Source organism: Bos taurus, chromosome 21 (assembly GCF_002263795.3).
Source record: "Bos taurus isolate L1 Dominette 01449 registration number 42190680 breed Hereford chromosome 21, ARS-UCD2.0, whole genome shotgun sequence".
Lineage (NCBI taxonomy): Eukaryota > Metazoa > Chordata > Mammalia > Artiodactyla > Bovidae > Bos > Bos taurus.
In genome coordinates, this window is record NC_037348.1 from 57,292,549 (window position 1) to 57,317,568 (window position 25,020).

The 25,020-nt window shown below is 49.1% G+C and overlaps 1 protein-coding gene and 1 long non-coding RNA gene across 2 annotated transcripts in view; both read left to right on the forward strand.

Annotated features, from left to right (window-relative positions):
* The window catches only part of RIN3 (Ras and Rab interactor 3), a 136,034-nt gene that overhangs the window by 60,211 nt on the left and 50,803 nt on the right, over positions 1-25,020 (forward strand). The window lies entirely within an intron of this gene.
* On the forward strand, positions 4-7,782 carry LOC132343378 (uncharacterized). The gene is made up of 2 exons (XR_009492204.1): positions 4-6,577; positions 7,290-7,782. It is a non-coding gene; the product is annotated as an uncharacterized lncRNA (long non-coding RNA).

Here is a 25,020-nt window from a genome sequence, read left to right on the forward strand (position 1 = left end):
AGTACCATCTTCCCATTCTGCCTCCAACCACACAGCGGCAGCAGATGCTACACCCTGTAACCACAGACACTCCCCTCAGGCCAGAAGGCTCTAAAGTTAGAAGAAGGGGGGAAGCTTTCATCTGCTGAAGTTGTTTGGCTCAGTTTGTTCTGAACTCAGGTTTATCACTCAAAGTCAACGTGTTCGCACTCACCCGTGTCACAGCTCGATGGCTTTGCTTCCTCAAGGCCCCTTTGAAGTTTCCTTTTGTTTAGGTCATGCTGAAGAAAGGGAAGGAAAAGAGGGGAAATGTCTGGGGCCCTGGATCCTAGTGACAGCTCAGCACACAAACTGTGATCTTGGACAAGTCACGGAACCTCTCTGAGACTCAATTTTCATATCTTTCAAATGGACAGAATAGTCTCTTCCTGTGTGTATCCCACTGCCTTTGTGAGGGTCAAATGGACAAGCACTTTGAAAAACAAAAATCCTGTGTGTGCCCAGGGGTGCCAGGAGGCAGGCTTGGGCCTCTGTGGAAAAATGTTTGGGGACGCCAATCAAGGGTTGGTTTGTGTGCAACTGAAAGTGTTTGGGCTTCCCCCTCCTCTCATGCGCCATGCCGGTATTAAGATCCGAAAAGCTTAATTGAAGAAATCTGTAGACTATTCTGAGCACCAGCTCAGGTCCCTTATAAATGGATCCAAGAGTGTGGGAAGCTTTTTATTCTTGGTTAGCAGCAGAGTAACAACAGTTAAACAAAGATAAAATATTTAAGTGTTTAGGATAGAAATACATAAGGTAATCAAATGTTTGCATAATTGAATGTTAAATGTTGTTGTTGTGTAGTCGCTAAGTCGTGTCGGACTCTTTTGCAATCCCATGGACTATAGCCTGCCAGGCTCCTCTGTCCCTGGGATTTCCCAGGCAGGAATACTGGAGAGGGTGGCCATTTCCTTCTCCACGGGATCTTCTCAACCCATGTCTCTTATGTCTCTTTCATGGGCAGGCGAGTTCCTTAGCATTGAGCCACCTGGGCAGCCCAAATGTTATATACATACGGTACATATTTTTACAAATATTTATTCGATATTTTAGGGTGCTTGTTTCTTAAGAGACACTTGTGCCCAACACTGGGAAGATGTAAGATGAAAAAACAGAGTTCTGGCCTCAAGGCTCTCCCAGTCTAGTTGGAGGGTGGGGGACATGGTGGGTGGGAGAGACACAGACCCCTGCCCTTGCTGTGCAGTGTGACAGTTGTAAGTGCACAGGGACCTCCAGCTCAGGAGCACAGAAGCTGCAGACCATTGTGGGAAGGATTCTGGGAGGATGTGAAAGAGAAGGGAATACAGGCTGGATCCAGAAGAGTGAGGATGTTAATTTAATCATATGCTAATTTTCTAGCTCAGAGGCAGAGGAGCAAGCAAAAGCAGGGGCAGATTCCTGTTCTTGGCAAACATTGAATGGGTGAAACATCACCTACTCATTTGTGTATTTAACAATTGGTTATTAAGTGTCTCTGCGTGGTGTCGGGAGCTGCTGTAGCACTAGGGACACAGCAGGGAACAAAACACAGGCCCTGCTCTGAGAGAGGAGACGATAAATGAGTAAGTGATGTAAGGTGATCATCTGATGGAGAGCCATGCTATGGAGAACATGTAAGCGGGAAGATTAGCCAGCTGCTGCAATAACAACAAAAATTGGAATAGCTTGAGTTCGATCCCCGGGTTGGGGAGATCTCTTCGAGCAGGAAATGGCAACCCGCTCCAGTATGCTTGTTTGGAGAATTCCATGGACAGAGGAGCTTGGTGGGCTACAGTCCACAGAGTTGCAAAGAATCAGACACCACTGGGCGACCAACACTTTCAAACTCAAAAGTGGCTAGTTCCTGATCATGTGCAAGATTCCTGGTCAGTGGGGAAGGCTCATTCAGGGACCCCACCTTGAGCATGCAGCCTCCAGTTTCCTGTGGTTGCACAGGCATGCATGCTAAGTCACTTCAGTCTTGTCCGATTCTTTGCAACCCCATGGACTGTAGCCTGCCAGGCTCCTCTGTCTATGGAATTCTCCAGGCAAGAATCCTGGAGTGGGTTGCCATGCCCTTCTCCTGGGGATCTTCCGGACCCAGGGATCAAACCCTTGGCTCTTCTGTCTCCTGCATTGGCAGGCAGGTTCTTTTACCAGTAGTGCCACCTGAGAAGCCCTCCTGTGGTTGACTCCATGCCAACCACATGGCATGCCTTCCACATGGTAGGCTGGAAGGGGAAAGGGGAGTCTTGTGGATAGGTCTTACCTCAATGCCTGTAAGTGGGTGTGACACTTGTGCTCACATTCCATTGGTTAGAATGTCCTCACGTGGCCACGCCCAACTGCAAAGGAAACTGGGATATGTAGTCCAGTCATCTGCCGCTGCGGCTGCTAAGTCGCTTCAGTCCTGTCTGACTCTGTGCAACCCCATAGACGGCAGCCCACCAGGCTCCTCCGTCCCTGGGATTCTCCAGGCAAGAATACTGGATTGGGTTGCCATTTCCTTCTCCAATGCATGAAAGTGAAAGGGAAGGCAAAAAAAGCCGGGATCTTGGTGAACTGCTCAGAGTCTGCTCTCTGGGTAAAGGGTAAGGAGTGTGTGGGGTTGTTAATTTATAGAGCAACCCTTAATGACTGCTGTCCTACAGCATCCAGTAGGGATCTCAGAGAAGAAGGAGAATGTTACAGTTTCCCCAGACCAAACATGTTAACTACAGAAGGAGTGAGGTTGTTTGGGGCACCCGGTGGCTACACAGACCCTGGGTGCACTTTTGATCTGGGAAAAAGACAGCCATCAGCCTTCCTGCTTATGGATTCATTTCGTCCTGCTTCTTATGGCGAGTAACCAGGCTTTTGGGGACTTGGCTGCCCAGAGTACCTACAGGAATCAAGTATCTACAATCCTTTAGAAACCCAGGAGCCAATTGTGCTCCTGAATTTCAACACGAACTTTGGGAAAGTAGCTGAAAATGGGGGTGTTGTGCTGAGCCGGTTACACGTCAGCACATGTGCAAGAAGTGGAAGGGGGGAGCACAGTTTCAAGCGCAGGCCGACCAGGGAGCCTTCGTGGAGGAAAAGGAGTTGGGCTGGATGGATGGAATGTCTAGAAGCTCTGCTTTCCAAAATCCTTGGCCCCCGAGCTTCTTTTCCCACCTCCCTGCCCCATCTCCAGGGTAATCACTTCTAGGTCTTCCCACCCCAGTGACAGTCTGGCTGCCCCAGGCTTTTGGAGCTTGGTTGGGAAGCACGCACAAGGTCTAATCCATGAAACCAGATGTCACATCTGGTTGTGTGTCTCATTCTTGAGTAGGAGCCCAAGGAATACGCCAAGGCATTCAGAATGAAGGAAGCTTCCTTCTCTGATTTCATGTCTTCCTCCCGGGGCCACGTGGTAGAATCCATTTTCCATTTTTAAACCTTTAAAAATGTATGCTCAGCTTAGCTGAAAAGAGCATCAAAACCCAAACCAAACATCCTTCGTGAAACATAAATCTTCTAAATCACAATTCGTATCCATTCCCTGTGACTGCACAGATGTCGTCTATAGGTTTGTATGTGTTTCATTTTGCTCTTTTTTTTTTTTTTTTAATTTTACTCCTCTGCTCCCCAAACCTCAATCCTGAGGTCTGCCTCTAGAGAAACCAGACAACAGCAAGAAAGCAGCAGGTGGCGTGTTTCTTTGCCACATCGCTTCGCCGCTTCCACCTTTGTGCTGTCTTCCTGTGTGGTTCCTGCTCCTTAACATGATGGTCAAGCACAGACCAGGGAAGCCACACTGCCTGTGTTGGAATCGGAGCTCTGCCTTTAACTACCTGTGTGACCTTGGGCCCCTCGCCTAACCTCTCCAGGCCTCTAAGATGGGGATGATAATGGTGCTGCTGCCATAGCGGGCTGGAAGGAGGAGTTAGTGTATCTGAAGTGCTTAGGGTAGTACCCAGAGCACCCTAGAGGGTAATAACTGTGTTTGTTATTATCACTGTTGTTGTTATTGCTGCTGTTATTAAGGCTCCTTCAGGACTAAGGCACACGGAAGAGTAGACTAAGCCTGCACACTGCGCTCCAAGGCTCTGGGTATATCCCAGCCCAGCCTGTGGGGCCTCACCGTAGTCCTCTGTGGGAGGAAGGAGCCACCAACTTCTTGCATCCTCCTGTGGCCATGGTGGCTGCGGTGGGGGGTGGCCTGAGGAGGAAGTGGGCCAGGGAAAGGCCCAGAGCCTGGACCTGGGACCTTTTGTTGGGATTCCCCACACAGAACTGAGGCGAAGGAAGGAGACAAGGGGATCCCCCAGGATGTGGGCAGTCGGCCTCATCTGTGGCCCGCCTCTGTTGGCCTTGAACGAGAGAGACCTTTGCAGACCCCCTCTGTGCCTCTGTGTGCTCGGGTCATCCTCTAGTTCCTTGTTAAGAGTTTTTTGGCGAAATCCTGAACCAGTCCGCTCAAGCTAGCTATGCTGTGGTGACAAACAGCCCTGCCCTGCAGAGACTTCTATACCCACAGCACTGCACTCACAGTAAGTGAGTGCTTCTCACTCACATCACGTGTCAGCTGAGACTCTTTACAAAAACATTTCACTCTGCAGTCTGGGCTGAAAAAGCAGCACCCAGGGAGGGGAGGGTGCAGAGGGGACGGAGAGAGATGGCAGATTTATTCAGAGGTGGCAGAAGTCACTTCCCACCACATCTCATTGGCCAAAACAGGTCGAATGGCCAGACTGGACACAGTGGGATGGAAAGTATGATCCTCCTGCCAGTGTGTGACTAGCACGGAGGGGTGGCGGCTGTTTTGAACAACTGTTGTCAGCTATTGCACTCCTGATTCCCCTCTGTGCTGCTCCAAGGTGACACGCGTGTCACCACTTAGCTTCATCAGGGACACTCAGAGGCCAGACGTGTATGTGTGGCAGGTGGTGGCTGAGAACTGGCAGAAAAGACATTGGCTCAGGGGATATAGGAGGCGAAGGGACAGGACACAGGATGGATGGAGGTCTGACCGGCCTCCAGGTACAGCCTTGCCCCTTTATGGCTGAAATTAACTAGCTGGCTGGGGGACACGAGCTATCTTTTTCATTAATCTGCACCCTTGAAGATGGCAGCAATGACACCTTCATGTGATGGCATTTTCTCCTGGCTGATATATAACAGAAAGTCAGTTGGCCCCATCTGCAGAAGCAGAATCATGAGACAGCAGCGGATGGTATGGTCTGGCCCCTACAGGAAGTGACTGCCCGGTACTCAGTCTGAGCCACTTGGCCTCGTTTCGGGGCAGCCCCACTTCCCTTCTTGCCTATCCCCTAGTCCACACTGACCCCTGGCATTAGAAAGGCTGGCCTGTTGAACTCAGTTAAGATTTCTTCTTGTTTTTGAGCAGATCTCCCACCCTTGGACCTGTGATTTGGGGCCAACTAGTTGAATGAGATAAATACACTTGCGCTTGGGAACAAAGCCCACCTCGGTGGTGAATGTTGTGCTGATTGGTGCTGATGATTATCACCACTGGATTGGGGGACCTTTCAAACCAAGGAGGGGAGCAGTTCTAGATGAGTCCTCCCAGGCAGTAGAGATCTGTATGTATTGGAGGGCAGAGTGTCACACAAATTGCCTTTGAGGTCCGCACTGAAGATTTGCTTTGGTGCTCTTGGGTTTGACCCTTTCACCAACTGAGCCATTATCCTAGAATGAGATTTCACCTGTGTTTCGGCCAAAACATATTAAGTCCATAAAAAGGTAAGGAATGATTATGTTAAAGTCAGGGTTGGTATGAAGAAGGCAAGCTCTTGATATTTTATCAGGCAGGGGGCATTGTATCATGGTGAGTCTTGTGCTTTTGTCAAGGCAAACCTCTTTTGAGATCATGAGCTTTGGAAAGACTGACAGTTCTAGGTTTTTATTCTGTCCCTGGCATCTTCTGACATTAGACAAGTATCTTAACATCTCTGTGCTTCAATTTTCTCGTCTGCAAAATGGGAACATCTGCAGCATGGCTGTTGGAGGATTGATGAGTGAACACAGTAGGGATGAGAGGCAGTGCTGCCTGGCACATAGGAAGTACTCAGCCTCGGACCTGTGATATTGTGACCTACAATTAGAAATATACACGGTTTTCATTCCCATTCCTGGCACAGAGCTCCCTCAGAATTTTCTAAGTAATAAGAGCCATAACTGTAACTTGAGACACGTAACAAAGCCTTTCAACCACACCTGAGTTTATGTCAATGTGGTGACTTTGGGAAAGTACCTAAGGATGGGGGTTGGTTGCCAGGAAACCAATCATTCTATTGGAATGTTGGAAATTTCAGTTCCACTCCCAACCTCTGGGAAAGGGAGAGGAGCTGGAGGTTGAGTATCTCTGATGGCCAATGATTTGATCAATCATGTCTGTGAAATGAAGCCTCCATAAAAATCCAAAGGGACCGGGTTCAGAGAGCTTCCTGGTTTGTGAACACAATGGAGATTGGGGAGAGTGGTGTGCTCAGAGAGCAGAGAAGCTCTGGCCCCTTCCTGCATACGTTGTCCTGTGTGTCTCTTCCATTTGGCTGTTCCTGAGTTATATCTTTTAATACAAACCAGTGATCTTGTGAGTAAATGGGTTTCCTGAGTTCTGCAACCCACTCTAGCAGATTAATTGAACCCAAGTCATCAGAACTTCCGATCCCATAGGTGATTGGTCACAAGCACGGGTAACAACCTAGACTTGTGATTAGTGTCTGAAGTGGGGTGGGATCTGACGCTGGCTCTGGGTACATAGTGTCAGCATTGAGTTAGACTGGGAACTTCCCTAGAGGTCCATTGATTAAGACTCTGCACTTTCAATGCAGGGGGGTGTGAGTTTGGTCAGGGAAACTAAGATTTCACATGCTGCATGGCTCAGCCAAAAAAAATATGTTGTTACATTTTTGAAAATAAAGAACTGAGTTAAATTGTAGGACACCCAGTGGGCGCTGGAGAATAGCTTGGTGGTTTGGAAAGCACAGACTCTGGGCTTGGTGTCAGAACAGAGGTAACTATAATATCCTAGTGCTGTCTCCTGACAAAATGAAGTCATGTATGGGGGAAAGCTGTCACAGTGTCTGAGTGTAGTAAGCACTCAATAAATTCTAGCAGTTATAATTAGCTGTGGGGTTGAGTAACATGCAGCTCAGACCTCAAAACCATCACTTCCTGCAGTGCCGTGCTCTTGCAGGACTCCTCTAAGAAGTTAATTCATTCTTCTTATCTCATATTGGTTATTACCTGTGCAGGTTTTGGCAAAAAAAAAGTAACCGCAGTTTGTATCTTTCTATTTTCAGTAATTCCTCTTTCAGCTTCCAGAATTGAGGTTGGTCTAGGAAAAAATACATCATCAGATAATTGAACTCCGAGAACCTTACTGTAAATCTTTGACTTTGTTTCTTTCTTTTTTTTTTAATAGATTTTTGAATCATAGTGGTGCATATTTTTTAGCCTTCTTTTTTCACTTAAACATTTTATTATGAGCTTTCTCTGTGTTATTAAACATTTCAAAGACTTTGCATCCAATGAACTGTGTGCTGAATGACACTTAGGAAGGCTCTGTAAGACACGGCGCCTGACATTGGCCAATGCTGAGCGGACCCACACGCACTTAACCAGAAATGGAAGTCAGATGGTCATAAGAGCTAGAATGTTAGTGTGCACTTTGAGGGCACCAGGAGTTTTATCTGGCTCTGTGGAAATGGAACACCAGGGGAGGTTTTGACAGAGAGGGGAGAAAGATCCAGGCCACGTGGCCTTGGAGGCAAGAGAAGAGGGAAGTGGTTTGTGGGGGGAAGGGAAGTATCACACTGTCACCAGGCCCCAGAGAGTGGCCTCAGCCTGTGTGTACAGTGACTGCCACCTTCAGGGGCTTTGCAGCTTCAGAAGATGTGTCTGAGAGAGAAGACAGTCCAACTCAGCAGCTTCAGAGAGCCAGGGGCCTCTGCATAGCTACAACCCCTCTTTTTGGGGTGACTCCAGAGGGATCGGGCCCCAGTGCCTCCTGGGCTTCCTGTCACAAGAAAACTATGGGTTTGGATTATCAACATTTGTGTCTGGGGCTCCCACCTTCCTTTCCAGCTGTTTCTGCCTCCCTCTGCCACCTTCCATGAAAAACTGCTCTCAAAATTCTCTAGCCAGTAAACAGATTCATACTAACGTGTGAAAGACTAACACCATCATAAAGTAGTGCTCCCAGCCACAAGGGCGTGCATCTCAGTGGGAATAGTTATTGTACTGATATTACAGGGGTGGAGCGCCAGGCATTGGCCAGCAAAGAGTGGGAGTTGGTTTGTCCTGGCCGTCCTGAAATAGCAGAGGAGGGGGCACCTGCTTTCATTGAGGCTCATCTGACCTCCGGCATCCTCCCCATGCCCACCACCCGCCCAGGCCGCAGACTTCCTGTTGAGACTACTTAGGTGGACAGTGAAGTTCTTATGCGTCTGCTGCCTGATGGAGGCAGTTTCTCCCAGGTTACCTCCACAACGAGGCCCCTGGAAGACAACTAATGCTTGCATCCCCATCTGGCGCCGTGCTCCTCCGCACTCACTGTGTCACCCCGCCTCTGTGCTGTGCTGGGGGGCTCGAAGCCCTCTCCTCTCAGCCAGTCAGCTGTACTCATCTACAGAAGGGTAGAGCTTCTGTCTGAAACATCTGTGGTCCCCATAGCCTAGCAAAGGGTAGCACCACTGCTCAACCGGTTAGTCACACCTCACCTTGTGCAGAGAGTCTCTAGGACCCAGAGAGTATGCTTTGGAACCCAATGGATCCAAAATCAAATGCCACCCCTTTGCGTTCATCAGCTGTGAGGGCTTGGCCGTGCTACTCAGTCATCCACCTCAGTAAGCCTTGGTTTTCTCGACTGTGAAATGACCTCATAATCAGAGTGATGACTAACTGAAACTACATGGAGTCGGTACTCATGAAAAGTTAATTGCCTCTTCCCCTTCTCTGCTCACCTTCACCCTTGACAGAGAGGTCTTGGAGTCAGAAAACCTGGATTTGCGTTCAGTTCTCCTGCTTAATTGGCTCTGGGAACTCAAGCAAGGTGTGATTCCTGGGCCTCACTTTCATCAACCATAAATAGGGTTAAAGATGCCCCCAAGGAAATTGCTGTGGGGAATAAACAAGAAAACATTCAAACATACCTAAAACCTGACAGAGATTCCAGAGCAAGCTGCATACTACTGCATCCGTCCATCCATTCGTTCCCGTGTGTACATAACTAGCAGCTATTGAGCCCTGGGCTCAGAAGAGACCAAATTCTACTCTTAGAAAGATCACTTGGGTAGCTGAGTGGGTTGGAAGAAACAAGGCAAAGTGCTTTTTACAAGTGGCTTTGCAGTTCTCATGGTGTCCCTGTATGGAGCTTTGCTCTGGAAGGAGTGCCCCCAATATTCAGGACTTCTTCGGGCTTGTTCCAGGGGAACTCAGATTTGAGAGTTCTTTCCCGAAAGGGAAAGCTGATTGTTACCTCTGGACACTTTTTAAAAATTTTATTTGGCTGTGCCGGGCCTTAGTTGCAGTACGCGGGGTCTCAGCTGTGGCTTGTGGGCTCTGGATTCCTGACCAGGAATCGAACTCTGGCCTCCTGCACTGGGAGCACGGAGTCGTAGCTACTGGACCACCAGGGAAGTCCACCTCTGAGGACTTCTGAAGCGCCTCACAGATTTGCCTGGCTCTGGACGCTTCCAGGCAGCCTTCCCACCAGAAAGAGGAACAGCATCAGTGTGAGTTTATGCAAAACCATGTCGGGTGTCAATGAATGGGGTTCTAATCTGGCTCCACCAGTAACCTGCTGTGTTACCTTAAGCATGTCACCCAATGTCTCTGGGCCACCTGACCTCACCAGGCAAGAAATGGACATAAAATGCCTTGGAAAGATGAAGCCCCATACAGAGAGAAGGTGCTCGTCTTGGTTTGCCTGGCCCCAGACATCCCAAGTACTAGGATAAAAAGCCTCACCACAGGTGAGGAAAATACATGTTCAGTGTCCCAGGCAACCCCGCTGGCCACTTGGGAAGCCACAGTATTATGCCTGTCCCATCAACTTTTCCTTTCTGCCCAAACTATTTAAGGAAGCAGTCAGAAGTGAAACCTTCTGGAAAGTTCTGTAGAAATGGACTAGTGACTTCTATGATTTTGTGTGCGCGTGTGTCCATCTCCCTGGATATCAAGGATCTGCCTGCAATGCAGGAGACAGAGGATATGCGAATTCAATCCCTGGGTTGGGAAGATGCCCTGGAGAAGGAAATGGCAACCCACTCCAGTATTCTTGCCTGGACAGAAGTCTGGGGGGTCTACAGACCATGGGGTTGCAAAGAATCAAACACGACTGAGCAATTAAACCACCACCAGTGCAAAGAATCAGACACGACTGAGCAGTTAAACCACCACCATTTCTCTAGATCTGTTAGGAATCAGTGAATAGTTTGCATTGCTTTTATTGGCAGTCCCAAGTCTGTTACATACATTCTGTTGTGCTTTTTGCTGTCTCGGCCTTGGTTTACACAGTGGAAACTTTCAGGGAACTCGCCGCAGTGGAACTTCCCCTCTTGAGATGTTTCTTTAATGTAGTCGTTGTTTGCAGTTCAAGACTGCCCTGGGAAGCCCCCAGGTGAGACTCAGTTCTTCAATACTAGACCCTACCCTTGAAATCTTATATAGCCTTTGGCCCCAGCTACTGGGGAAACTCCCTTGTACCAGACTGTGTACCAGACTCTCTGTGTACCAGGCATGAGGCGGTCTTCATGGAAGCCATTCCTCGTGTCTTTACCACAGCCCTACGAAGCAGGTGCTAGACCCCCATTTTGCAGCGGAGGGAATTGTGCCCAAGGATGAAACTGGGACTGAAGCCAGGCTCTCAACTCCATGTTCAAAGCACCTTCATCTGAGCAGGTTGCTTCTTGTCTTGCCTCCTGAGGTCCTCATGTGCATGGGGCTTCAAGTTAGGGCTGGTGGGGGGCACAGAGAGCGGGGTGTCGAGCAGACCATCATGGCGTATACATGAGAACTTTGAAACTACCCTCCGAGTATGTGAATATTGTTCAGTTGTGTCCAACTCCTTGCAGTCTGTCCAACTCTATACAGTCCATGGAATTCTCCAGGCCAGAATACTGGAGTGGGTAGCCTATCCCTTCTCCAGGGGATCTTCCCGACCCTGGAATCGAATCAGGGTCTCCTGCATTGCAGGCGGATTCTTTACCAACTGAGACTGAGCTATCAGGGAAGCCCACCCTCAGAGCATGAGGCCTGAGCTAAGAGTAGACCCAGGTGCTAATGCTTTATTTTCACTGCACAGAGCCAGAGCTGGAAAGAAAGTAGCAGACAGGGGTTGGGTGGCTTCAATAAGGACAGCTATGGAGAGGAGCTAGTGGGATTACCTGGGTTCATGGCCTCCTAATGGTTCTGCCTCTTGATGACTGTCTGCAGGTGGGCTTGTCTCTGAGCCTCGGTTTTGGTGGGGTGCTGGAGCCAGGTCATTCCAGCCCGCGAGAGTTCACATTGCACATCTCTTCCCAACTCGGTGCTTGAAATCAATGCAGTGGGAGCATTTACATCATGGAAATTGGAATATGTCATAAAACTGGGGCTTTCTTTCCCTGGAAAGCTGGTTGTTAAACATTACCAGCACACCACCGTTCAGTTTCCTTGTCTATAAAATGGGGACGGTGCTGCCAACCTCGTGGAACCATCGGGAGGGAATGTATGTGTGAGCATTTTGCAGACTAAAGCATGATGTGTTCTGTGTGTGTGTGTAGATATGCTGTGCATATTTATATGTAGTTTGTTATAATTCTCACATGACAATCTGTATCTTTAAAAGTGGTGGGGGGCTGTTTCTTTGCAGAAACAGGAAATGGAATCAGGGAGTGGAACAGCAGGTGTGGCAGAGATTCCCAGAGAAATTGGGTGGATGATGTAAGACTGTAAGCCCATCCCGGGATAATGTTTGAGATTGTGAGGTCCTTTCTGGTAAAGCCTGAGGGGTGGGACCAAAGCCCTGTGGGTCATGGAGAAGATGGGACGGAGCATGTTCCACGGTTTTCTCTGTGGCAGTGGCTGTAGTAGAAAGAACCAACACACAGGCAGACTCCGATGTGAAGTCTGCTTTGTCACTTACTAGCTGGTTGAACCTGGGCAAGCTCCAGAGCCCTTTCTGAGCTCAGTGTCCTCATCTGTGACATGTGTGTTTGGGGAAACCCGTGGAGACGGGGCCCGTGGGTTTTGGCACCTGTGGACTGTGTGCTGAATTTGCGTTGGTTCTGTTCTCTCCTGGGCTCCCTCAGAACTCTGTTTTCAGCATCTTGGGATTCCAGGTGAACCCCTGGTTTGCTGAGTATAGGTCAGGGGTTGGTCCCAGAAGCTCCCTTTATGCAGCCCAACCTAGAATGTTCTCTCTGTGACTCCTCCTCTACTGAGTTATGACACGGAATATTTCCTGAGAACTTGGCTAGGAACAGTGAGAGAATGCTAAGGAAGTAGGACGTTGAGAGCAATCATCATTCCCTAAGCACTTTATATGTTTTAATTCATTTAATCTGCACATCAGCTCTAGAATATAGACACAATCGCGTGGCAGGTTGAAGGTGGCTGTGCTTTTTTTGACACTCTTCCCATCAAGAAGTGGAAGCTGTGCCTCTCCCCATGAATCTGAGTCCACTCGGACTGGGCAATAGAATAAGGCCAAAGTGACACTATGCCAGCTCCGTGTGTAGCACTTTCGAGAACTGGCAGCTTCTGCCTGGAGTCTGGGAGCCCTGAGTTGCCGTGTAAGAAGTCTGATGACCCTGAGACCACTGTACTGGAGAAGCCTGGAGACTACATGGACATAGAGAGAGGCCCAAGGGGGCCTGGCTGAGTCTAGCCTTCTAGCTGTGCCTGCCAAGGCCCAGGCATGAGTAAAGGCTTCTCGGCCCCTCTGGACCAGACTGATCCCCAGCCAGTATCACCAGGTGACCTAGTCAGTGCTAGAAGGAGCAGAGGAATCTTGCAGCAGAGCCCTGCCCAAATTCCCAACCGACAAAATCATGAGCTACAATAAGAAGGTGGTTGCTTTATGCCACTAAATTTTGTAAGTAGTTTTTGCACAGCAATAGATACAGAACAAGTACGATCCCTATTTCATAGCTGAGGATACTGAGGCATAAGGAGGCTAAGTATCTTGCTCAAGACACACACTAGTAAGTGGTGGGGTCAGGATTTAAACCCAGGCAGCCTGGTTCCCCAGCACAATGCTCCCTTGACACAACGCTGTACTGCTCTTGGATTGAAAATAGGGCTCTGCTGTCAGGGAAACTTCTATCTACCTCGGGGTGCAGGGATCACATGCACTATATAAAGAATCACCTGAGACATTCAATTATTCATTTACTCAACTTAAGGCCATTAGGCCCTAGGGATACAGAGATGATGATATTAAGAAAAGGTTAGGATTTTACTGTACTCAGAGGAAGGACCCCTGACACTGGAAGGTGAGTGAGACCCCACGGCTCACCTCTGGGGAGTGAGGACATGTGAATTGTATCTTGAAGGATGACTAGAAGTGTCCTGTTTGAATGAGGGTGGCAGAACACGCGAGGTGGTAGGACAGGACATGCAGGGCATGGAGTTACAGGATATTGGGATGTGTCCAAGGGATGTGGTATCTGCTGGAACGTAGGGTGTGAGGAGTGGGGGACAGGCAGAGATGAGACCATTGGCCAGAGTGGATCACAGAGGGACATGTATCCATGTCCTGCAGCTCAACCTTTATCCTACAGGCCACGGGGAACCCCGGCAGAAGGGCTTTAGGGGTAGGGGCTGGGTGGGGTGAGGCATGATCTGATGCACCTTTTAAACAGAAGTCCCTCACCACCGGGGGCAGTGTGGAGGCTGCAACAGGGGAGACCCCAGGGGATCGACACCAGAAGGAATTCAAGTAGGAGGCAGCATGTGGGGCCTGGACCTGACAGTGATGGTCAGTGTGGGGAGGAGGGGACACGGCCCAGAGGTATCCAGGAGGAAGACTGACTGCCGGTTGGCAGAACTGGCTGAGGAAGGAAGAGTGTTCTGTGGTTCCTGGGGCCCCTGATGTTGGGAACCTGTGCAGTGTCACCCCAGGCCCAGGGGAAGACTGGCTGGACAAGCAGGGAACACGGGGGGCCACCGTGCCAGGGAGAAAGAAGCCCACCACCACCACCCCGGTGCCTGGAGCAGTGCCTGGCACATAGTAGCTGCTCAGAAGGTACTTGATGAATGAAAATGAATGAAGCCTTGGGTCCAGGCCTCTGGAGGGAGGGTGGAGCCCGAGGTAAAGCTCTGAGAGTCTCTGAGGGGTGAGGTGCTAGGCCCACATCATCTCTCTGTAGTGGTCACCTCTTGTGGGGTCCAGAGGCCTGTTTCCACCTCTGGGCCTAGAGATCAACCCACTCTTCTTACTGGCCAGTAAAAATGCCACATGGTAGCCAAAGGGGCCCTTCAACTAGATGACAGGCCGAGGAACCCAAGGCTCTGTGAATCTGCTTGCCCGAGGACACTGAACCCTGACCCTGACCCTGACCCTGACCCTGACCCCCAGCAGGTCGCGGGAATGTCCCTGCGCCCACAGAGATGCTCCTCGGGCAGCAGCGCTGGTGTCGCTTCCCCGTTCAGGGCAGCACTCAGCCCTAGGCCTGCGGAGGATTTGGGAAATGGGGGCGGTTCTATAAATACCATTCCCTTTCCTCCACTCCTGCCTTCAGAACCAGCGAGGGAATAAAGGATCATAACCTCAGCTTTCCTACCGATGGACTGATTGGAAGGATGCAGTTTGACCTACAGCCGAAATCAAGTGCCCTAGCGTCACACCTCTCATTGAATTTGTTCCCTGGAACTGAGGGCCTCCTCTGGCAAGGGCCAAGCCTGCTCCGGGATACTCACACCAGGGCCGGCGAGAAGAAAGCCGTGTCCTGAGCCCAGATAGCTGAGTATCTACCAGCAGGTGTTTCAGTAGCATCTCCAAGCGAGAGAAATGTCAGTTGACTCGAGACTGGTCCCTTGTGTCTTTTTATAATTTATTTTTGGTTGCGCTGGGTCTTCAGGGCTGCATGGGCTTTTTCTCGAGTTGCAGTGAGCAGGGGCTACCCTCTAGCTGTGGTGCAGAGGCTTCTCATTGCAATGGCCTCTCTCGCTGCGTCTCCCAGGCTCTACAGCACAGGCTCAATAGTTGTGGCGCCCAAGCTTAGCTACTCCCCAGCGTACATGTGGGATCTTCCCAGATCAGGGATTGAACCTGTGTTTCCTGCGTTGGCAGGCAGATTCTTTACCACTGAGCCACCAGGGAATCCCTGATCCCTTGTTCTTGATTCCATACCCTGTGACTCGGCTGGGACGGGATTATGACTCCTGTGAGGCTGAGGTCCTGGGTTCTGAGTCTTGGTGGACGCTCCAGTCTTGCATTCACTTTCGTCCCAGCACTGATGTCAGGCATCTGCGGTGTGCAGGCAGCTGTAGATGTGGCATCCACAGGGCTCCTGGCTCTTGCCGGTTGTCCTGGGAAGACAAGCAGGTTCACCCTCTGGTGCTGGGTTTCTGAAACTCAGCACTCTTGGTATTTGGAGCTGGATCATTGTTTGCTTGAGTGGTGGTGGGGCTGTCCTGTGCACTAAATTAGTAAGTTTAGCAACATCTTTGGAAAATCCCATGGACAGAGGAGCCTGGTGGGCTACAGTCCATGGGGTCAGAAAGAGTCAGGCATGACTTAGCAACCGAGCAAGCACGGGCCTCTGCACACTAGATGTCAGTGATACCCCTCACCTCACCCCGCCTTGGATTCCCCCCAACAACCTGAGATGTGTCCACGCCCTGCCACACATGTCCTGGGGGACAGATTTGCTCCTGGCCAAGCACACTGCTTAAGGCTGTGCCATCTAGTTCAGCAACCTTGCGCTGCATGAGGCTACTGAACACTACAGATGTGGAGTCTGAATAGAGATGCTGCTGCTGCTGCTAAGTCGCTTCAGTCGTGTCCGACTCTGTGCGACCCCATAGACGGCAGCCCACCAGGCTCCCCCGTCCCTGGGATTCTCCAAGCAAGAACACTGGAGTGGGTTGCCATTTCCTTCTCCAATGCATGAAAGTGAAAAGTGAAAGTGAAGTCGCTCAGTCACATCCAACTCTTAGTGATCCCATGGACTGCAGCCCACCAGGCTCCTCCGTCCATGGGATTTTCCAGGCAAGAGTACTGGAGTGGGGTGCCATTGCCTTCTCCAGAATAGAGATGAGCTGTAAGTATAAAATACACACCAGATTTTGAACACTACATATGAAAAAAAGGACTGTGATGCGTCTCAGTAATTTTTTTATATTTATAGTTTGTTGAAATGATGCTGTTTTGAAAATGTTGGGTTAAATAGGCCATTACTGAGATTAATTTCACTTGTTTCTGTTTACTATTACTAACGAGTATGGGCAAAATTTAAATTGCACACGTGACTTGAATTATATTTCTATGGGATAGCAAGGTCTCAAGAGCCAGTGGCCCGGCACACAGGTTGGGAGCCTGAGCTGAGTCAGTCTCACTTCCGGTCATATCCTGGTACTACTTCCCAGCTCTGTGACCTTTGGTGAACCACTTAACCTCTCTGAGTGTCACAGTTCTCATAAGTGGCAGCCACTTTCTCCTAGACCACAGATAAGAGTTCTGAAACTCTGAGGTGGGATGAACTTTATAAGCTCCTGAAGCTGAAGCTGGGTTGTTTTCTGGGGACAGTGGTTTCTTGCTGGGTCTTCCTGTGGCCCTTGGGGCTGTCCTGCCATCAGGGTGGTGCCCAGGGCATGTCCTTTTCCTCCTGTGTTTTCTGTTGCCAGAGACAGCAGCATCTTTTCATGATGGGTGCAAAGACGCCTCCCCGCCCCTACAGCCTGAGCAAAGGAGCAGGTGGATTGCTTTCCCAGCCTTGCAGCTCCTTCCCCATGGGTAACTCAAGCCCCAGGATGGTCAACCTCTGCTCAGCATCTCCCCCAACCCCTCCCCGTTTCTTCTCCCCCAGCGCCTCCCTGTGGCTTTACTCTTTATTTAGTCTTCCTTTACACTTGACAGTTCGCACATCTGTCCACCGTCTCCCCTTCTGTTTTGGCGTCTGAACCTATAAATAGCTCCCCGGCAAAGTCCCATCTGCTCTGTGACAGCTCGTTCGGCATTCTTTTTCCCACACTTAAATCCTCATCGACGCGGTTGTTAAAAACGGAAGTGCACCGTCCAAGAAAAAAGCAGTTTTTATTACAGCTTGGACAGTGTGGTGGCAGAGGCTACAGAGATGGCTGCCAACATGGATTCAGAGGAAATGCTTTCAATAATGGCAGGACCCATCAAGCATATGGTGTGATCCAGGCAAAGCCCTGGATCTGGGAAAGAAGGAAGGCCCGTCCCCTGCTTTCCAGAAGCTTCGGACCAGCATCAGACCTGTGAACACACTGTGGTGTGGGGAAATGGTGCTCTCAAGTGGAGTGTGTGTCCAGTGCTGGGCCAGAGGGAGAGGAGCTCGTTCTGCCCAGGAAGCCGTCTCCGAGGGGAACCAGGGGCCTGCTGAGTGACAGAGGTGGGGATGTGTGGTCCATGGGAAGGTGTCCCTGCTAGCTGACGGGTGAAGTAGGCACACTGAGAGTAGGTATGAAGCCCTGACATGCCCCTCCACCTCGCCCCATGTCACTTCTGCTGAGCAAAAGGTGTCTCATTCACCAGGCTCCTGGGGCTGGTGACACCTGGTCATGACTGGGGCTGTGCCCCCAGTCCAGTTACTTAAGCTCTCTGAGCCTCGGCTTAATTTGCTCATAATATGAAAATAGTGGAGTTATGATAGTTAGAAATACAGAGGCTAGCACATAATAGGCATGTGGTAAATGATAGATGATGTTATTGTTATTAAAACTTTGAAAATGATAACCCTCTATTACTAATCAGGAAGCTCAAATCTGGACAAAACCCACACTGTGAAGTTGGGAGAAGGAGGCAGAACAGCAGTAGTCCAGGCTTAGAATCTAGAGTCCAGAGAGTGCCCGAAATCGAACTCTAGGAAACACCCAGGCTAACCCTCTTTCATCAGATGATAATGCGCCTTCTCTGGACTTCTGTTTCCTTGTCTGTGCGATGAGGGAGGTTGGACAAGAGCTGTCTCTAAGAGCCCTTCTGTTCTGGCCTTCAGTGGTTCCCCATCCATTGAGAGGCAAACTTACAGGTACTTGGATCTAGTCTGAGCAAACTAGGGGTCTGGTAGAGAACTCAGTAAGAAGGCATTCCTGCCTTTTTCATCCTAAAATTCTTAAGATGAAATCAAGAGGAGATGGCTCCTTATGCCAAGAACAACCAGCAAAGATGGCGATGACTCATACTGAGGGCTGCAGCCCAGCTTGTGCACTGCCCAGAAGTGCCTGGTAGGATTAAATCCAGCTGGTGTTCTGCTTGTCAGGTTGTGCAGTTTTCGCAGGGCTGCAGCCACCTGGAGGAAGAGGCCCTTCTTTGCTCCCTAGCCAAACCCTGCCAGGGGGCACTGGGAGCATGTGGAAATGGCCCCTGCTTAGACCTCTGACCATGGCTACCGGGTCCTCCCCTGTCCCTTTCCCATTGCCTCTAGTCAAAGGTGCGTTGGGCAACGGCTTGCTGTGCCCCGCATCTAGTCCTGCCCTGGGGTCCATATTTGATGGGGGAGACTGGGGCCTCAGGAATGATGATCTTACACTGAGGCTTCAGGGTTGCTTGGGACTTTACAGAGGGCAGGCCGGTGAATAGACGAGTGAAAAGACCCCAGGGCCAGCTAGTGAACCAGGGGCCAAGATGCCCACCCTGGATCATGAGTAACAGCCAGGGAGACAGAAAGGGAACGATTTTGGGCACGTTTGCTGATCAGCGTCCTCTCCCAGGTCCCTGATGCCCCCCACCTACTCCCCACTAGACCTTCCAGACCTCTGTGTCACCTTTGAGGGAGAGGCTACTAGTCTTCACTCAAGGCCTGTCTGCAGGGTACCGCCACTCAGCCTCTGCACAGCAGGTGCAGGGCCCGAGAGGGCCTCGGTTACTCAAATCCTCCCTTGGCTGTTAGAGAAAGCAAGTTTCAGAGACTTAAAGGCTTTGGTCTCTGGGCGCATTGGGGGTAGAACCAGGAGCTCAGGCCTGGTCAGTACCGTAGGGGTTTGGGCTTTGCCTGGAGTGGGAACAGACATTTGCCCCGCTCTGTGCTCCCGTCCTTGTATGGTCGGGCATCGAATCTGCTCTGAGACCACAGGAGATCGGCTGCCCGGCACGGGTCTGTTTGTTCTCGCTTCTCCAGACAGCTCTGCCCTCTGCTGGAGGCAGAGCTTCCGGCAGCCCTAGTCCAGCAGCCCCTTCCTTCTGGAGGGGACAGGGCTGTTCTCTCGCTTCATGGGTGACCCAGATGCACTGCGGCAGCATCTGGAAGCAAGTGGTCCTAAAGCTGGGCCTGGAACCACAAGGTCCTCTGGACGCCAGAGAAATTGCCACTCTCTTCAGTTCTACCCCTGGGAACAGGGCAAGGAATTCTCAGCTAACAAAGAAGACTGGGCCTGATGATAGTATGAAATAGTCTTTTTCCTCCTCTGTCACGTACTGTCTAGGTCATGGTTCCCATGGCAACTGTGGTGTTGCTGGGCAGCAGAGGTCCCTCCAGCCAGAAGGCAACTGTGTGAACTTCCAGCTGAGGAAGGAGCTAACAGGGGTGGGAGGGACATGAAAGAATGGGCATGGTCACTGCAGGTGACCCCCCTTCCTGTTCCAGTTGGAGCCACTCCCCAGCCTCTGGTCATGTTGGCTTTTCGTTCTCAGGCTCTGCACTCCTGACCTTTCCTATCAGGGATCCAGCTTGGCGATCTAGGATCCCTTTCAGGAAGCAGGATCAGAATCTATTAGAATCTGTCTGGCAACCCATTCAGGGTGTTACATTTCAGGGAAGGTGGGCTCTGCAGTGTCACAGAAGTCTTTGAGGTGGGGGCCACTTCCCGGGCCCACCCAGACTCCCCAAGCCACGTGTGAGGCCGTTTTCTGAGAGGTCCGAGATCCCACCCTCCTGCCAGTAGCAATCCTTCCTTCATCCCTCTGGGGACACTTTTTTTTTTTAATATAAATTTATTTATTTTAATTGGAGGTTAATTACTTTACATGGGGACACTCTTATGAGGCAGTTCTCATCCATCTGGGGCCACATTCCCTAAACGTACACACTGAGGCCTTGATACCTGCAGGGCTTTTTCTTAGATAAAAATCAATGAACATCCCTCCCACCCTTACCCAACCACATTTTCAATCCTCAAAAAAGAATGAGCTGGTTGTATTGAACCTCTCCCCCTCAGGAGGGAGTTTCAGATAAGTCCTGTGGCCTAAACCGTTGGCAAATCCCCGTCACCCTGCTCACTTCCAGGCTTCCTCTCAATTTCTAAATCTATTTCCCCTGATTTCCACAGAGCGCGAGCATGATAAATATTTGTCAATGGTTGAATATATAATGTCCTAGCTGAAGAGTAACTCGGACCCAGCCCTTCCAATGAGGGTCATACCTGGAAATTTATTAACGACTCCTGTTGTCAAAAGGAATGTGTTTGAACAGAGATCGCTTAGGTTGACAAGGCCGTCTGCCAACAGGGAAGACAGTTTACATTTCCTGAGTAATCTGTACATTTCACAGTGTTAATAGCCTTGGCAAGGTGTATATTCATTCTTTTCATGATGATGATCTTTTCCTCATCAGAGCCCAGGGTCAAGCTTAAGTGAACAGATGCTCACCTTCACTTACCAGTAAAGACGAATCAGACCCTAAAGAAGGCACCTGCCAACAGCCATCTCTGCTTAAAAAGAACATGCTGGAGAGAGGGTTCTCACTTGTCAGTTTCATTCACCTCAGTCACTGGGAGTGTGTGGCAAAATTAAGCCAGGTGTGGCTGATGTTTACCCTGGGACCAACTATGAAGAAAATGCCTGCACAGGAACTGAAGAGTAAGATGGCACAGGGGACTTTGGTGTAGAGAAGAATAATAGCTGCTTAAAGACGCTCTCATACCCTAATTATAACAGTTTGTTGTGGTAGTGGTTAAATTGCTAACTTGTATCCGACTCTTTGTGACCCTCTGGACTATAGCCTGTCAGGCTCCTCTGTCCATGGGATTTCCCGGGCAAGAATACTGAAGCGAGTTGCCACTTCCTTCTCCAGGGAATCTTCCTAACCCAGGGATTGAACCCGCATCTCCTACATTGGCAGGTGGATTCTTTACCACCGAGCCACAGGAAGCCTCTAATTACAACAGTAGATACTACCAAATGCAAAGACGAGTTCAGAGTTCATTAAAGCAGGTTGGACATATAACTATTGAATTATTTACGTGACACCATATGAATGCTTACTATTTCACAAATTTGGACAGTATTCATTTTTTTCTCACTCAAGTAAATATTTGAAAAACCCTGTTCAAGGATGAAAAGACAAGTTACAACTGGGAAAAAATATTTGCAAATCACACATCTGATAAAGGCTTTGTATCTATATCAGAAAAAGAACTCTCAAAACTCAACAATAAAAAACAAGTAACCCAAATAAAAATGACCAAAGGATCTGAATAGACATTTTTCCAAAGTATATATGCAGATAGCCAATAAATCCATGAAAATATGCTTGACGTCACTAATCCTTGCGGAAATGCAAATCAAAACCACAGTGAGGGATACGTGTATATGTATGGCTGGGTCCCCTTCTCTGTCACCTGAAACTATCACATTGTTAATCAGCTATATACCCCGATACAAAATAAGTTAAAAACAGTGAGATACCATTTCACACCTGCTAAGATGATTCCAGTCAGTAACAAAGTACTAGCAAAGGAGTGAAGAAACTTATTTTTTAAATTTTATTTGTGTGTTTATTTTTGTCTGCACCGGGTCTTCATTGCTGCTCACGGGTCTTCTATGGTTGCAACAAGTGGGGGCTACTCTCTAGTTAGGTGCGTGGGCTTCTCATTGCCATGCCTTCTCTTGTTGCGGAGCACACACTCTAGGGCACGTGGGCTTCAGTAGTTGCGGCTCGGGGGCTCCATAGCTGTGGCATACAGGCTTGCCCTGAGGCAGGTAGAATCTTCCTGGACCAGGGATAGAATGTGTCCCCTGCATTGGCAGGTGGATTCTTAACCGCTGGACCACCAGGCAATGAACGCCTGTGGAGAAACTTAAACACTGCGAGTGGAAATGTTAAATGGAGCAGAAGCTTTGAAAACCACTCCACCAGCTTCTTAAATATGTAGAGTTACTGTGCATGCTGTGTGTGTGCTCAGTCAGTTGTGTCTGGCTCTTTATAAACACGTGGACTGTAGCCTGCCAGGCTTCTCTGTCCATGGACTTTTCTAGGCAAGAATACTGGAGTGGATTGCCATTTCCTCCTCCAGGGGATCTTCCTGACCCAGGGATAGAACACCATGTCTCCTGTGGCTCCTGCATTGCAGGCAGATTCTTTACCACTGAGCCACTGGGGAAGCCCATAGAGTTACTGTTGCTGCTAAGTCACTTCAGTCGTGTTTGACCCTGTGTGACCCCATAGATGGCAGCCCACCAGGCTCCACCATCCCTGGGATTCTTCAGGCAAGAACACTGGAGTGTGTTGCCATTTCCTTTTCCAATGCATGAAAGTGAAAAGTGAAAGTGACGTCGCTCAGTTGTGTCCGACTCTTAGTGACCCCATGGACTGCAGTCTACCAGGCCTCCCTGTCCATCACCATCTCCTGGAGTTCACTCAAACTCATGTCCATTGATTCATTGATGCCATCCAGCCGTCTCATCCTCTGTCGTCCCCTTCTCCTCCTGACCCCAATCCCTCCCAGCATCAGAGTCTTTTCCAATGAGTCAACTCTTCGCATGAGGTGGCCAAAGTACTGGAGTTTCAGCTTTAGCATCATTCCTTCCAAAGAAATCCCAGGGCTGATCTCCTTCAGAATGGACTGGTTGGATCTTGCAGTCCAAGGGACTCTCAAGAGTCTTCTCCAACACCACAGTTCAAAAGCATAAATTCTTCGGCGCTCAGCTTTCTTCACAGTCCAACTCTCACATCCATACATGACTACTGGAAAAACCATAGCCTTGACTAGACAGACCTTTGTTGGCAAAGTAATGTCTCTGCTTTTGACTATGCTATCTAGGTTGGTCATAACTTTCCTTCCAAGGACTAAGCATCTTTTAATTTCATGGCTGCAGTCACCATCTGCAGTGATTTTGGATCACTTTATTTTGGATTTATTTATTTCCAAAAAAAAGTCTGACACTGTTTCCCCATCTATTTCCCATGAAGTAATGGGACCAGATGCCATGATCTTAGTTTTCTGAATGTTGAGTTTTAAGCCAACTTTTTCACTCTCCTCTTTCACTTTCATCAAGAGGCTCTTTAGTTCTTCTTCACTTTGTAGCATAACAGTGGTGTTATCTGCATATCTGAGGTTATTGATATTTCTCCCGGCAGTCTTGATTCCAGCTTGTGCTTCCTCCAGCCCAGCGTTTCTCTTGATGTATTCTGCATAGAAGTTAAATAAGCAGGGTGACGATATACAGCCTTGACGTACTCCTTTTCCTATCTGGAACCAGTCTGTTGTTCCATGTCCAGTTCTGACTGGTGCTTCCTGACGTGCATATAGGTTTCTCAAGAGGCAGGTCAGGTGGTCTAGTATTCCCAAGTCTTTCAGAATTTTCCACAGTTTATTGTGATCCACACAGTCAAAGGCTTTGGCATAGTCAATAAAGCAGAAATAGATGTTTTTCTGGAACTCTCTTGCTTTTTTGATGATCAAGTGGGTGTTGGCAATTGGATCTCTGGTTACTCTGCCTTTTCTAAAACCAGCTTGAACATCTGGAAGTTCACGGTTCACGTATTGCTGAAGCCTGGCTTGGAGAATTTTGAACTAACACCCAAAAAAGATGTCCTTTTCATTATAGGGGACTGGAATGCAAAAGTAGGAAGTCAAGAAACACCTGGAGTAACAGGCAAATTTGGCCTTGGAGTAGGGAATGAAGCCGGGCAAAGGCTAATAGAATTTTGCCAAGAGAACGCACTGGTCATAGCAAACACCCTCTTCCAACAACACAACACATGAACATCACCAGATGGTCAACACCAAAATCAGATTGATTATATTCTTTGCAGCCAAAGATGGAGAAACTCTATACAGTCAGCAAAAACAAGACCGGGAGCTGACTGTGGCTCAGATTATGAACTCCTTATTGCCAAATTCAGACTTAAATTGAAGAAAGTAGGGAAAACCACTAGACCATTCAGGTAAGACCTAAATCAAATCCCTTATGATTATACAGTGGAAGGGAGAAATAGATTTAAGGGACTTGATCTGATAGAATGCCTGATGAACTATGAACTGAGGTTCGTGACCTTGTACAGGAGACAGGGATCAAGACCATCCCCATGGAAAAGGAATGCAAAAAAGCAAAATGGTTGTCTGGGGAGGCCTTACAGATAGCTGTGAAAAGAAGAGTTACTGTAGGATCTAGCAATTCCATTTCTAGGCATACACTCAAGATATGAAAATATATGTCCATGTAAAAATTTGTACACAAATGCCAAGAGCAGTATTATTTGTAGTAACCAAGGGGTGGAAGCAACCCAAATATCTATCAGTGATGAATGGATAAACAGAATGTGGTATATCCATCTAACAGAATACTATTCAGACATAAAGAGGAGTGAAGTGCCACTGATAGCACAGGGAGAGCTACTCAGTACTCTGTGATGACCTATATGGGAACGAATCCAGAGGAGAGTGGATTTGTGTATTTATGTACGGCAGAAACTAACACAACATTGTAAATCGGCTGTAGGTGCCCAGTCGCTCAGTTGTGTCCCAGCTCTATGGCCCCATGAACTGTAGCCTGCCAGGTTTTTCTGCCCATGGAATTTTCCAGGCAAGAATACTGGAGTGGGTTGCCATTGCCTACTCCAGGGGATCTTCCCCAACCAGGGATGGAACCCCAGTCGCTTGCATCTCCTGCCTTGGCAGGTGGATTCTTTACCACTAGCGCCA